This window comes from Schistocerca gregaria, chromosome 6 (assembly GCF_023897955.1).
Source record: "Schistocerca gregaria isolate iqSchGreg1 chromosome 6, iqSchGreg1.2, whole genome shotgun sequence".
In the NCBI taxonomy this organism is placed as follows: Eukaryota; Metazoa; Arthropoda; class Insecta; order Orthoptera; family Acrididae; genus Schistocerca; species Schistocerca gregaria.
In genome coordinates this window covers 583,829,259-583,845,944 of record NC_064925.1, presented here as the reverse complement: position 1 = coordinate 583,845,944, position 16,686 = coordinate 583,829,259, and positions in this window count along the sequence as shown.

Here is a 16,686-nt window from a genome sequence, read left to right as displayed (position 1 = left end):
GTAGAATGTTACTGACTTCAAATAAAACAGACCGAGTCATTATCTTCTCAGCACGCCGTCGTGTTATAAGCACAAAAATCCAAAAAATTGTTTCAGAGCAAAGTATGCTGTATTTTTAAGTGAAGATCTTTGTAACGTACATCTGTGGTAAACGTTATGCTTGTGATATATGGTGACAATTCGTATTTATATTTACAATGGAAAGAGATTGACCAGTGGCCAACAGACAACTAAAACGCAAGTTGCTAGATGGATATTAACTGCAATAGCGCCCACGCTGCCACGGTAAGTAGGTGTTTTGGTTTCGCGATACATGTCGCCGTTTAACTGCCGCTCGTGGCGATACATTAAAGAGTGCTCTGTCTTATTGTCAAAGAGCCAGTACCCAGATTCAATCTAAAGAAATAAAGACGCGAATTCTGTGCGCCACATTTTCAGATGTCCCTCAAACGGTTCCAAAACTAGTTAACTCGAATTAAAAAAAATTCAAAAAGTGGGTTGTGTCAGTTTTCCACATTTATGTTCAGTATACATTCACAGGCAGTTGAACAGTGGTTCCCAGCCTTTCTTAGACCGTTGCTCCTGACTGTCATCAGACATTTGCCAGTACCCCCTGTCCTACCCCCCCCCCCCCCTGAGGTCTGTGGCCTTCCCTCCCCCACATTATCACTAACTTTGGCACATAAATAAACTGTACAGTGAACAACTTTTCTAGGAACACTTTTATTTTCAAAATCATGAGAGGTGGAGGGTATTGTGTGGGGGGGGGGGGGGGGAAGGCGATATTAGACTGAACGACGAAGGAATTCGTGATGCATGTCAAGGGCTAGCCACAATTACTTCTCAGATAAGAAAGCTAACTATCCAAAATAAGGATAAACACATGTTCCAAACGCTTCTCTTGCTCAACCTCTCTACAGTACGGTACTTGCTTGATCTGCACGTTGCAACCTCAATTAAAATCAACCGAGCAAAAATGTGTGCACGTACTGTTCATAAATCACTTGATTGTTACGCTCCTTGCTTCTGAAATATAAGACTTCAGGCTTTTAAATCTTGGTATCCGAACACAACATGTGAAGCTATTATCCTTTCCATTACACCTCACAACCAACTAACGTCACTCAGCTTTCTTAATGCTACGGAGTGTCACACAAAATTCAGAATTTCTTTTCTCGTCAGTTACTCGCAAACGTGGAGCCACCATTTTGAGTGGCTACAGTGTCTTAACCTACATAACCGTACAGATGGTTTCAGACCAAGTGTTACTTACAGTGCAGTAGGATAACGAGCTATCGGCCTGGCAATTGAGTTTGAGTTCGGCCGAAGCAACTTTAGGCACGAAGGGTATAATGATGTGTCCCTCCGAGAATAATTTCGCGTGGGCTGTAAGCGGCGCACAGCTCAGCGTTTACATAGTTTTCCAATTACATCTCACACAGGGAATATTATTATTAAGCCCAGTTTCAACAGCAGCGAATGGAAGCGAACTCAAGCGTACGAACATTTGCAGACCACTTGCCTGTATTCATTACCTTTCGTCTAAGAGGTCTGTTTAAAAAATTCCGGAACTTTGTCCACAAAAATTTTCTACGCTTACCTTCACATATTTGTATATGATCACCCCCACGACTGATAAACCGTTTCCACTTCTGGGAGCAGACTTGGTTCGCCTTTCGCTGGACCGTGCGTCTATCGTTACAAATCTTCGTCCTCTCAACTTGGTTTTCAACTTTGAAAATAAATGTCTGCAAGGGCCAAGCTGACCTGACAAGCTATTTTATATGTTGATCGTTCAGAACATTTCCCTACACATTGTGAAGATTGAACCTTCATGACAACGTCATAACTGCAGACCCATCACCAGTTATAATTTTCTTAAGGAACATCTCGTTCTCATTTGGGTGATCCTAAGGCTCTTCTCAGATTGGGAGGTGGAGGTCTTTCTGCTCTTGACTCGTGAGCCGTGGCACGAACTTGGCGGCAACACGATACATTGCAAGATGCTGTATTAGGATTTCACGATCCAACTGCAATGTTACATTCTTCTGCAATCTCTCGGACAGTCAGTCTTCGTTCAGCACGCACAGGATCGTTGACGTTCCTGACACAAGCGTTGCTGGCAGAAGTCGGAGGACGAGCGTCGTCTTTAGCTTCCGTCCGGCCGTTCTTAAACCGTGTGAACCATCCGTAACACCGAGTGCGGCTTAAGCACTCATCACCGTAGGCTTCCTGCATCATTTGGCGTGTCTCTGTAGAGGTGTTCTTGAGTTTAGCTCTTATGTTCCTATGGGACCAACTGCTGATGTCATCAGTCCCTAGGCTTGCACCACTTACACACACCCACGCCCGAGGGAGAACTCTAACCTCCGACAGAGGGGAGCCACACGAACCGTGGCAAGGCCCCTAGACTGCGCAGCTACCCCGAGCGGCGGGTTTCTTGAGTTTCACGCAAAATTTATTGCAGGCGCATTGCTCCTCTAACTATACCCTCTCGAAGTTCGCCAACTGTGCGACACAACGTTCTAGTCAATACAGCACTGAACAATAAGCTAACAGACATACAACAGTGAAACTTCCCGCAGTTACACATTAAGCACACGCGCGTGCAGGGATGTCAACTGCATTTCGCCCCAACACGCCATTGGCGCGAAATTACGAACGTTCCCAATTTTTTTTAACACACCTCGTATATTCAAAATTTACGGTATGTTCTAGAAATTTGGCAAGTAAGCTTTCTCGGGATAGCTTATGTGTATCTTCAGGCATCTCCCAATTTCTTCAGCATCTCTGTTACATTCTCCTGTGAGCCAAACAAACCTGTGCTGTCTTTATTATGAACAGTTCAATATCCCCTGCTACTCGTATATGGGACAGGTCCCACACCATGGAGCAATATTAGAGTATGGGTCGCACCAATAGTTCAAAAAAGATCATCTTTGTGCACTGATTATATTTCTCTTTAATTCTAACAATAAATTACAGTTCGCCACCACCTTTATCTTTGACCGACACGATGTGATGGTTCCATTTCTTACTTCGTTATCACCAATGTTAAGACTCTCGCTTTTCCCGTTTATGCTTCATCTCATCACTATTGTCTTTGATTTACTCTGACCCCTAATTCTACACTCATTATATTGTATATTTCATTCATCAGATCCTGTAGTAATTCACTTTCACTGACAACGATAATATTATCAGCAAACACTGTCACTGATATCCTTTCAACCCGTATTTCAGTGCGAATCTTGAACCTCTCTCTTATTTTCTTCATTGCTTCTTTGATACAAACATTGAACAGTATAGGCGAATAATTACATCAAAGTCTTACTCTCTTTTTAATCCTTGCACTTCGTTCTTGATCTTCCACTCTTATTTCCTCTTGGGTCTTGTACTAATATATACCCGTCTCTGCCTAGAGCTATTTTCTTCACAACTTCGATCTTGCACCATTTTACATTGTCGAACGCTTATCCAGGTGTAGAAATCGTTTGAGTTTTATTCAGTCCTGCTTCCATTCCGTATCCTTACAATGTGTTACACCGAGGTATTTGTGTGAGCTGACCGACTGAAGATGAGAGTTATTGATGCTGTAGTCATAGGACACTATGATTTTTCGTTTTGTGAACTGCACAATTTTAGGTTTTCGAACATCTAAAGCAAGCTGCAAAAACATCCGGAATTCTGTTTGAGTCTACGTACAAAAATGCATTGTTAGGAAAACAAACTAAACCAAGGAGGGACAAAATATCAGTAACGAACAACGTAGAATCTCTGTGGCTAATCTGGATTAAACTGCTCCATCATCTTCAGCAACAACCAGGGCACAATCCAAGGAGGGATCTACACCCACATGGATATTGTGCAAATCATATCTAAGTGCCAGGCATTGGGTTTATCGAATCACCTTCACAATTGTCTATTATTCCAACTTCATGTCTTGAACTGCCCAAGGTGTGGTGAAGACTAAAACGAGTCTGTCACGGAAGACTGTATTGAGTGTGATGTCTGCTCCCAACAGTGGCATGAAGAATGCACAGTTTACGAAAGTCATGGTGCATTTTCTTGTTATTGGTGTTAGTGCGTACTCTTGCCAGATGATGCAGCTACGAGCAGTGTCATATATATGACATTTAAGGTTTGGGTTAAACGTTACTCAGCTGTATCTGATAAATGTTGTTCCTAAATAAATGAGCTATGGTTTGCTACTTGTTTGTTTTAACTTTCTCATCAACTAGAAATGACCGACTAAATACTAAGCGCATACTCCTTCGTGAGTTTCCCCTGCAAAGCAAATTAATGAAGTCGAATAGTCCGTAGGAAGAATTTTTGTAGTTTCATGACTTTAGGATGGCATGACTGTGATGAGCTAAGAGCGGCTGACAAAAAATAATTGTTTTATTTATAACCTTAATGTTGCAATTGAGAATGGCGTGTCTGGTTGAAGTTTCCACATTAACTGAGCAACGTTCAACGATGCGTTTTCCCTTTCAGAAGGCAGAAAACGGCCGAAATATTTTCTCTAACGTTTTTTCAGTATGGTCGAAGCTGTGCGAAAGACGGAAATTTTTGATACATACGTAGGACAGTTCAAAAACAATCTAACTTCAGTGACTAATAAAAAAACACCGTGGCCGGCCAATTGAACTGTCTCCTCCTTCGCTTAAAGCCGGCTCTGACGACATTACTCCTGATGGCCGACGTGTTGCAGTAGAACTGAATAGCAAAATAGCTGCAACAGGTAGTGGCACAGTCCACAACGTCGTCATTGACATGCTCAAGTACAGCGAAACAAGTCCAACGTGGGTCCCGAGAGAATTCACACAACACAAGGAAACAAAGAGTGCTATGAACGTGAAGGTGAACCTTTTTCGAACGAGATTTTAACGTGTGATTAAACTTTCGTTCAAAATGGGGAACCCGACTCGAAAAGACAAGGAGTGAAATGGAAGCACACTAGTTCACCTGTCCGAAAGGAATTCAAACTCGAGCATCAGCGAGGAAAGTGATGCTGACCATCATTTGGATGCCAAAGTAGTTGTATTTTGGTGATTATTTGGAAGATCAGCGTACAGGATGCAGCGCTGACCACTCACACATATTGATGAGCAAAGTAAAGCCGAAAACGAGAGGAAAGGGTCGCCAATGTCAAAGAAAAGACGTGATACTATTACACAACAACGCTCGCCCAAACATAGCGCAGCTGATCCAAGAAACCACTGGAAGGGAAAAGAAACAGTAATGGGTTGGGAGACTCTGCGTCATTATCGCTACAGTCCAGATTTGACTTTCGTGAATTTTCATTTTCATATTGCTGATATTATTCAGAATGGAAGCTGTCTGCATTGTACTTGACTGGTAAGAAAAACTTCAAAAGTCAACCTCACTTGTAGAGCATTTATTGCTACCTGTTTGACCCGCTCAAGGACGCATCGCTTGGAAAGGATTCGGCGACAGCGAAGAAGTTAAAACAATTTCAGTTTTACTTACTTCATTCGCATTTATCGCCTTTCTCTTGCCCAGCAGTATTTCGCAAAGGACTGGCAAAAGCGCAAGTTGCAGCCGTATATAACGAGATCAATATACATTTGCCTTCTGAATATTACACCTGTAATGGGTCCAACCTAAGGCAGTTTAAAAAATCGCTGGTGACACTCGTGTACAAGAAGAGTAAAAGAAAGGATGTGCAAAAGTAAAGACATCGATTTTCTGCAGAATCCTAGAACGTATTCTGAATATGATTATAATAAATTTCCTAGACACCGAAAAGCTTACGTCCAGAAATCAGCACGGTTTTAGAAAGCTCGTGTGAAACGCAGCTTGCCCTTTTCGCACATTATATACTGCGAACCAAGGATGAAGGGTCCCAAGCACATTGCACTCTCCTATATTTGAGAAAAGCCTTTGGCACGGTGCTCCACTGCACACTGTTAACCAAGGGCCTCGTATGAGCATACGGAGTCGGTTCCCAGATATGAGAGCGGCTTAAAGTCTACAACAGATACCAGTACGTTCTCGACAGCGAGCGTTGATCAGACACAAGGGCATCGTCAGGAGTGTCCCAGGAAGTGTAACAGACAGCTGTTATACTGTATAGACATAAATGAGGTGACAGGCAGAGTGAACAGCAGTCTGCGGCTGTTGATGATGCTGTCGTGTACGGGAGAGTGTCGTTATTGAGTCACTGTAGGGGGATAAGATTAACGGGAAGCGCGGACAACTGAGAAACGCGTAGGAGTCAGTGAGGTACTGAGCCATGCCGACGCCGGTGCCTTAGTTAGCTGCGCTACGTTTTTCGGTTGAGGACCCAGGATACGAAGAGCTTCATCGAGGTGGTCCCACATATTCTCGATTCCGGGAAGCCTGGTGGTCGGCGGAGTACAGCAAACTCATCCTGGTGCTTTTCACACTGCAAGCTGTGTCACAGATTTAGTTGTTCTGCTGGTAGATTCCGAGGGAAAAAAGACTCGATGTAGGTGTGGCAACGGTTCCGACCGATATTTCTGCTCATCCACTGTGCCTTCCAGAACGACTGGAGTGTCACGATAACGTTTGTGAGATCGTAACGATTCTTCCTCCTGTCCTAACCCTGCCGCCGACTGTTGCAGGGTGTTCACTTTCAGGTGAATCGCGCCCTACACGCCATCGTCTGTCTGTCACTTGGAAAGCCCGCAGGTCACCGTTCAGTGGACGCCCAGTCGCAGAACTGGCGTGAAAATTCCAGCCTTCGTCGAGGACGAACAGCAGTCAGCATAGGTGTGTGGACCAGGTGTCTGCTGTGGAGACCCACACATAGCATTTTTCGCTGAGTGATCTTAGAGGAGACACTGTCGGTAGGCTCTTCGGTTCACGTGCATGGTCAGTTGCTCAGCAGTTGCACGTTATTCACCTGCGGTCTCCTTTAACTCCTGTCCTCTGTGGACCGTGGGGCACCACAACGGCCTCAGCGTCGGCTCTCGACAGCGCCATGCGTGGAGTGCTTTAAATATGGCAACACGCCAACATTTTACGAACTCTGCCGTTTCGAAAATGCATCCACCTGTGGCCCGAAAGGCAATGATCACGTCCTTTTGGATGTCACATAAGTGGCTGAGTTTCCGCGTTACGCATACCCTACTCATTAGCGTCGGACACAGGCGGTGAGCACGTTAATGTGACTGGAGCCTGTGGTTAGAAAAAGGAAAGGAAAAGGAAACAGACAGGGGAAAGGATGGTAAGCGGTGCCAGGAGCACCGGAAATGTGGTAATTATACGAATTGCTTGTACAGGAACTCCGAACGGAATAGCAGCGGCAGTTTAAAAATTGTAAATGGTAGAATCACGGCTCAACAGTAAGTTTCTCGCCCAACCTGACGAAACAGATGTGGAGATTGAGAAACGAATGCATAACTGCTGGGAAACAGTCTGCGGTGAGTAGACAGTGCCTTTTTTCGGAGGGTTTAAAGAGCAATTTCAAGATTTGCGAGATAAAGGTTTACATTACGTCGCAAGTATAACGAATTATGAGAAAGACTGCACTGTGTAAGGGAAGCTTCTGGGATGTCCCATAACCGTGGCAGTAGTTCAGGGATTGGGCAGCACGAAGATATTTTGAAAGTGACTGAAGTTTTTTTGGAGACTGATAATAACCCTGTTCCTGACAAATGAATCCTGGTGATCAGTTACGAAGAAGGGGAGAAAATGTTTGAAAATAAAGCTCTTCTTATGGACGGACGTTTCAGAGGTGTTCGAAACAACTTGTTGATACCTGAAGCACGGAAGACTAGCTTTTTTACCAGAGGAAAGTCAAAATAATTGTGAAATATTTTTTCTCAACCGAGAAATGTCATAACTTGGTTGTCATTTAAAACTGCATTGCTTTACTTCGAAATGATTGCAAATTAAACTATGAAAACAGTGTTATCCGAGACATTTATTTTACAGTTGTAATTTTCATTTCAAGCAATGCCTGTGGAAGACATACAAGAACTGCGATTAGTGGAGCAATACAGGGTGAAGAAGTAGTTCGTTTGTCTTGCCGCACGTGTGCTGTAGAGTCCATCTTCCACCGGACTGCCTTGATGAAGCATGGAGAGTAACAGCGTAGCAAGTGCCCAGTGGCGTAGACTATTTAATCAGTCAATAGATGGAAAATGCTAGTACACAACCTGAAATGTGGAATTGGTGAAGACAGACAGTCGACTAAAATTATTTCGAAATAAATTCACTCTTAGGTTGGCTTCAGTTGCGTTAGATAATACTTCGATACCTAACACTACTGTATCAAAGTTATCTGCGTTCAGAGAATTTATTTCAAAGTGATTTCGGTCAGCTATCTACCGTCATCAATTCGATGCACAGGACCATGAATGCTGTCGAAGTTTGGCATAGCAAACGATACTCAATAAGGCAAAGGTATCTTAACCTACAATTTCTGATCAATACGCTAAAGGAGAATGCAATAAAACCAATACCTGAAATTGAAAAAAAATCTGTTGGTCAGCTTCTTCAGTGAAAGAGGTAAAAGATACATATGTGTTGAAAAAGAGTTAAAAGATATTTTAAGAATACATAATGACTCGGTGGATCTAAGAAGTTTAAAATTTATATCATTCCTACGATAAAATGTGGAGAGGCGTTCTTATTACAAAACGGCACGCAGAGCCTCCCCATTGTCGCGGCTTCCTTTGCACGTCGGAGAACCCGCAGTTAAAATGTATGTGGTCAGAAACACCGCGTTGGCTCACAGGTCGCCGAGTCCACGGCTGCAGAATCCCATGACACCCTTCAAGAGGCGGCGAGGCATCTTGTACAGTAGTTATTTGAGAGTGAATTTTTTCCTCGCTCCTCAAGAGACGTCATCAAACGGATCTTCCTGCTTCTGGAGTGTCTACGCGACTATGAGGGAATCCCGAAACGTTACATCTTATTTTAGTTCTGCTCTCCGTTCCACACCTTCAAGGACCCACTTGTTTTCTGTGGCACTCGAACACTTGTACTTCTCCGATGTCATTTTCGCGAGGGATTTATGTACTGTGCTTATGCTTTATTAAGAAAACACGGGAATTTTTTAAGTGTATAGGGGTGAAACGATTATCTTAATAACCGATAAAACAACTCCAGATATCGAGTATTACGTACCGGCTGACACTTCATTACAAAATGTTTACGGGCTGTCTGTTATCCCAGTCGCTTCCGTTTATGAAATGTACCGAACACATGAGCATTCTTCGATAAACAGTTCTGACATGGGTCTTGACAACACGATCGAATTACAGAGGTTCAAATAGTGAGATGCGACTGCGTGCAACTGCATAGGCAGATTTTCAGTCCCTGCATGTAATTGTAACGGAACTAAGGAGATTATAGCGACACGAACGTCAGCCGGGTAAGTAAGTCGTACACTAAGTGGACATCCAGCGGACGCAAGTAAACACTTCCTGTTACACCACGCCACTGCTGCCTAGGTGTAAACACGGAGGACAACAGGAAGTGCTCTACGACCACTAGCTGGACTATGGAGCAAGAAACAGCCGGGGTCCCCGGTGGTCTAGTGGTAAGGGGGTCTGGAACGTTCCAGCGCCTCGGCTGGGGCTATTCGCCCCAGCCGGGCCGGGGTTCAATCCCCGGCCGGCGCTGGAATTTTCAGACTTCCGAACACTAGCCTCCACCTCTGCCTTGGCATGTGGCGCGTGCCGGGTACCCCCGTGGGGTCCGTGCTTCGGGTCCCACGTGGAGCTCACTCCCACACTACAAACTAAACCTGGTTATGCTGGTGCAAGCATTTTAAATTTTAATTCACACACTTTCTTCACCAGACCACATCTACATATATTTTAAGGTACTTAATATATCTCACTATGGTATCAGTAATATTTGTAGGAAACTATGAAACAAAAACCTTACCAAAAAAATGATTTTTGTTATCCTTCGTGTGCTGAATACTTCTGAGGTAAATACCCAAACATCTGCCATTTTCTTGTAGTTAACAATGAATATTCGAAAAAATTTTATCATACTGATTCATATATTACATAATGTATTTTACTCATTCTCAGTGCTGAAAAAGCAGTAATTATTTCAAAGTCATAAGAAAATGCAAAATATTGTATCACAAGCCAACAAGGTGTTCTTTTTTGTATCATGATTTACTATGCGATTAATAAATTCTGTATAATAAATCGTTTCGTAACAATTGACAATACCTTTTAAAAATACATTGTTTTCACTTATTGCATTTTCAAAAACTAAAACAGGCCTTTTTTTCTCAAATTATTCTAGTGTCAAAATGAGATGTTTGATTTTACACAGGTCACTAATGACATAAACTGTTTTTTTTTATAAAAACGATATTTCTCGTGGTTTTATGTGAGCTGAATGCTGAATCAAACAGATAACACTTAAAATTAATAAGAGGAATTTCTTGGTGATTTTACTAACACGCCCATATAGTTCATATAATATTTCGATTAATAGTTACATGACTACCTCTCTGCCTCTACTTTTTGTAAAAGTATCTTGTAGATCAGAGAAAAAATTGTATTACTACCTCTCCGGGTTAAGTGCAGTTCAATGAAAGAGATTGTAAAGGCCGTACCGAAGATGCAGAATATTACGTTCTCTGCAAGGCATTTGCCATCAGTAATGAGTGAAACTGTAAAATAGAAATAAGGGCTGAAAAACGCCTATTACTGTTGTACTATTATATCACTAACGTTGCACTGCATAAACTTACTTACAGTTCTCGTTGCTGTTCAATATTCTTTAACTCACTATACCGTGCGATTATTTTGTTAACATTTAATATAACAGTAGCCCTGTTCCGAGCCACATATCCATTTTTAATGCTTAAAACTGTGGACAAAACTATTAGTAATACTAAATTACGAAGAGGGAATGATGAATGTAACATACTGCGTACATTAATGTCGCTCGAGATGTAGTTTGCATTATATGTTATCAGAACAGAACTATTTTGTAATGTGTGAAATACACAAAAATACGGTAACAGACAAACCGAGCAGTGATGCCGTAATCTGTTTTGTAATAATAGTGTAAAGGAAGAAATAAACAGCAACTAGACATTTAAGTCACTCAATTTTCGCGGCCATTTTGCTGTTCATCACTTCGCTGCTAGATGTCGCTACTAGTTCCTCACACACTCAGTTGTCTGTAGTGCAGGGCTTCGCCACCAGAAGGCTCTATCAGCACCGGCGAGGACTCACTCTGTCGACGTTTGCTGCTTCACTCCTCAACATCTATGCTAACTGACGTGACTGCTAAATTTTCAGACTAAACGAAAAAAATAACACCAACACCAAATAAGGCAAATAGTGATAAGTGCGGATACTATCGAACCATCACTTTCATACGTCCTGGCTGAAAATACTGATCCAAAATATTTACACAGGAATTAGAGGAGACGAGCTAGAGGAAAATCGATTTTGAGAGAACACACTAGCCGCTAGAGATCGGTTGAAGAAATTCAACCCATATTTATAACATCTATAGATGTTACAAAATAACTTCTGACAATTTTGAGCAAAATATACAGTTTGAATTTAAGATGATGCAACCAGCGATAAAATACAGTGAGCGGCATGTTATCTAGAGCTCTGCCAGAAATCAGACAGCAATTTTAAGACTTAAAAGACATAAAGGAAAGCTGGCAGTTGATAGTTGAGAAGAGAGAGTGAGAGAATGAAAGTGAGAGAATGAGAGAGACAGAGAGAGAGAGAGAGAGAGAGAGAGAGAGAGAGAGAGAGATAATGGGAGGGGGGGGGGGGGCGGTTCGATTCTAGCCCATTCACCCATGTTATTCACTTTGCATACAGAATGTTTCACACGTCGTGCTACACACTTATCGCGTCTGTAGAGGGGACCTACCAGATGAAGTTTTACATAGGAATCGATGTCTGGAAACGTCATCCAGCGACGCTACAGGGTATCGAAGTTACAGGCGCTGGAGAGATTCAATGAAGATGTTACCAATTTTCTATGATGATGGAGATGGATAAATGTATAAATTTGAGGTTATGTCCCTATAACGGAAAATTGGAAGAGAAGACATTCCTGTTGCGTGTGACAGTATGTACCAGTAGTGTTGCAGCTAAGATGTAGGGCAGGAAACTTTCAGAGGTGGTAGTATGGACCGAATGTCCAGTACCCATGGGCTGTAAAATGCATACCTTAAGAGCTGTGAGGACTTGTTCATCTTCGCTAGCATAAAACATATCTCCACTGTTGAACAAGTGCTCATAGCGCCTCAGGTATGCATTTTGTAGCCCATGTTTACCGGACATTTTTTTCTTACTTTGATCCATACTACCACCTATGAAAGTTAGCAACAACAGTACCAGTACTTGTATTCCGCCGTCAGAGGTATGATAACGATATTCCCTTGTAACTTCCGGAACATGATACATGATCAAATTGATAAATAATCACGGCATCACACTCTACTTACATACATTCGCCGGGGCTGGTGCCTGTATTTTGATGCTCTGTAGCCTCGTTAGATGACGTTTGCATGCATGAGTTACTAGGTAAAATTGCAAGCTATAGAAATGTGAAACACCTTGTATAAAGAAAGCAACATACGAAATGAACAAGATATTTGGGAAATTAATCGAAGATAAGAAAGAAGAAATAGGAACTGTTTCCAAATCGACCTTTCATTTCGCTGCTGCTGATTTGAAATTTCGTGGCATTTATTCGCTCTGAAGAGGATCGTTCAAACGATGGTCGGAATGTAGTTATTTTAGTTGTTTCACTGTTTTATAATGACATGGCCTAGAACCCAAAATGATTTTCTCCAAGTTGTTTGTAGGAATTCTATCGCTTCTCACCGATATTTTCAGTATGGTACTGGTATTTTTTTTCCTACACCTACCAACTTTAATAGTGCTTGAAATGATGAAAATTGTCTCCATATCAAAAAGTATTAGGTACTGAGACGTTGCTTGGTTTTAATGATAACAATATACAGGAAAATTCAGCCATGTTTCTGCGAAGTTGCATTACGCCGAAATTCTGAAATACATCCGTATATTTCGAATGTCGTACAACAGCTGTAGGTAGGAGACGGGGTACTGCAGAAGTAAAGCTGTTTAGACGGGACGTGAGTCGTGTTTGGGTAGCTCAGATGGTAGAGCACTCGCCCACGAAAGGCAAAGGTCCCGAGTTCGAGTCTCGGTCCCGCACACAGTTTTAATCTGCCGGGAAATTTCATATCGGCGCACACTCCACTGCAGAGGGATCTAATTCTGGAAAGAACTGTATAGTTAGTGGAGAGATACAGGATGTTGCAAAATTCCCGTTAAAAACTTCTAGGGAACTGAGTGACGATATCCTGAAGAGGAGCCCATGTATGGAAAGGTATATCCGTGCTACAGCCGTATAAATACACCTTCGCTAATGTGGTATGCAACAGGGTTATAATCACTGGAGGGGGGGGGTTACTTACGTCTGATCCTATGATGTCATTCGACGGCTGTCTCCTCTCTGACCTGGATCGAGTCTCGTTCATGTGTCTGTGAGTGTTAGAGCAACATTTCTGAGCACACTTTTGCCGAATACACCGACACGAGTATCCTGTGTGGCCAAAGCGCACAGTACTGGAAGAGCTGCTGGTCGCCTTTATCAAGATCGTTGTCCACAACGTCTGACTCCTCCCCACACGCTTTTCGTTGCCATTGCACAACGTCTTCGACTATGGGTGTCTTCACCGTCAGCAGGTGCGTCTGTGGTGCCCCGTGGAGACGCAGCTCACGCGAATTGGAAAATATATTTATATGGATATTGTGTCTGTTCTTCCGGACATGTGCGAAAGGACGCTACGAATGTAGTGTGTGGACATACAAAGGTGAGAATGTGGGTCTCGCGGGAGGCGTGCGCGAGACAGTCCCTGTAGTCTCACTATCCTCTGTGCCGTCTGTGGCTCAGATGGATAGAGCGACTGCCATCTAAGCAGGAGATCCCTGGTTCAAGTTCCGGTCGGGGCACACATTTTCACCTGTCTTCGTTGATATCTATTAACGCCCGTCAGCAGCTGAAGGAAATAATATCATTGTAATTTCAAATTGGAAAACGCCCTCCTGTAAAACCAGTGTCTCTGAAGACCGATTTTTTTGATTCTTTGGTTATTAAAGAGTGAAACTGTAGAACAATAGATGTACTCGGTCACATCTACACTGAAATGCCAAAGAAACTATTATAATAATACGTATTCAAACACAGAGATATGTAAACAGGCTTAATATGGTGCTGCCGACGGCAACGCCTATGTAAGACATGTGTCTACCGTAGTTGTTAGATCGGTTACTGCTGCTACAATGGCAGGTTATCAAGATTTAAATGACTTTGAACGTAATTTTATACTTGGCGCAAGGCCGATGGGACACAGCATCTACGAGGTAGCGATGAAGTGGGGATTTTCCTGTACGACCATTTCACGAGGGCACCCTGAATATCAGCAATCCAGTAAAACAATAAATCTCCAACATCTCTGCGGCCAGAAAAAAAATCCTGCAAGAATGGAATCTGAAGAGAATCGTTCAGAGTGGCTAAAGTGCAACCCTTCCGAAAATAACTGAAAATTTCAATGCTTGACCATCAACAAGTATCAGCATGCGAACCATTCATGGAAACATCATCTACATGGCCTTTCAGAGCCGAAGGCCCACTCGTGTACCCTTGCTGACTGCACAGCACAAAGCTTTACGCCTCATTTGGGCCCATCGGTACGAACATTGGACTGTTGATGACTCGAAACATAATCCCTGGTTGGACGTGTCTCATTTCAAAATGTATATACAGTATGGACGTGTTTGGGTATGAAGACAACATCATGACTCCATGGACCCCGCATGTCAACTGCGGACTGTTCAATCTGGTGGAGGCTCTGTGACGTTGTAGAGCGTGCGCATTCGGAGTTATGTGGGATCCCTGACACGTCTAGATACATTCTGTCTAATCACCTGAATCCATTCGTGTCCATTGTGGATTCCGACGGAAGTGGGTAATTCCAGCAGGACAATGGAGCGGCCCACACAACCACAGTTGCTACAGAGTGGCTGCAGGAACACTCTTCCGAGCCTAAACACTTTCGCTGGCCACCAAACTCCCCAAACATACTGTATGTTTCTAGTAAATTTTATAGCATTAACTAGCATATCTGGAATGCCTTGCAACGTGTTGATCAGAAGAGATCTCTGCTCCCTCTTACTGTTACGGATTTATGGGCAGCTCTGCAGGTTTCATGGTGTCAGTTCCCTGCAGCGCGACTTCAGCCATCAGTAGAGTCCATGCCACGGCGTGTTGAGGCACTTCTGCGTGCTCGCGGGGACCTTAAACGATATTTCTTTGGCTCCTCAATGTAACAAATTACTTATCAAAGTGACAGCGTTACCAACATGTTTTCAAGTGGTTCTAGTATACGGTACGTCTCGGGAGACAGGTTACAATTTAAAATAAGAGTATTATGTACTCAGTCCCCTCTACAAGTTGTAGCAGGTAGTGATGGGAATTTCAGAACATCCTGTACGTTTCCAGCAAACTGTATAGCCGTTGTCGTATAACAATTGGTATCTGCGAATATATTCCATAATTCGTGACAGATCGCGAGGCGCGACTGCAGAAATCCGTAGCGTTTACCCAGGGGGCGTCTCGGCTACGGCAGCTCTGACGGCTAGTTTGAAGGCCACTTTCAACTAGTGTTGCCAGAGGTGTCTCTTTTTAGAGACTCTACGACTCGCCCCACGTAAGCTTTAAAAAGGAAGACCAAATGCTCCAACTTCTGGCCTCTGCTAACATTTCGAAATACACTATCCTATCAGTGAGTGTACAGACACCTGTTAGTGGACATTAATATGCAGTGCGTCCACCCTTTGTCTTTATGGCGGCTTGAACTCTGCTCGGGACACTAAGTGAGGTGCCTACCGACAATTTACGCACCACACACGGATATCGTATCTACGTGTTTGTACACGCAAGGCAATAAATTGCTCAGCAAGATCGCCATATCTCTCATCAATTTTCAACATCTGGAGCACAATGGGCAGGTTCTTTAAAGCAGGTCGCGATTTTGAGGATGTAACGAACCAACTGAACTGAATTTGGTACGATATCCGTCAGAAGGGTATAAACTAACTTTATCAGTGAATGTCAAGCCTAGTAACTGACCGCGGAAAGGCCAGAGGTGGCCCAACACGTTATCGACTTATCAATTTGTGAAGCTCTTTGTCTTGAATTAATCATCCAGTTTTTCTTCAACTCTAATCATTCATTTGACCCTACACGTATAGTCATGCTCAAAACTATCCTAACGCCCGAATTGAATTTCGCCTGATTCACATGCAACCCACATAACGCAACTGTCTAGCAGGTCCCCTTATCGCTCCTTGGTACAGTCGTTTGACTATTGAAAATGGTTCCAACAAATCACCACAAGAAAACACTGTTCTGTATCGCAATAACTCAAGATGTAAAGTAATACCACGATACTACAAATATCACGGAACACCTTACCACAGATAAGACTGCCCTTAAGGCTTGTAGCTCACATTTATTACAATAAATGACATACCTGACATTTTACCACTCTCATTATTACGTCAGATAGGTAATACACGTAGTAAATTCGTCGTATTCATGATTTCCTCTTCAAAGTAACATACCGTACTTATCATTGAACACAAAATGAGA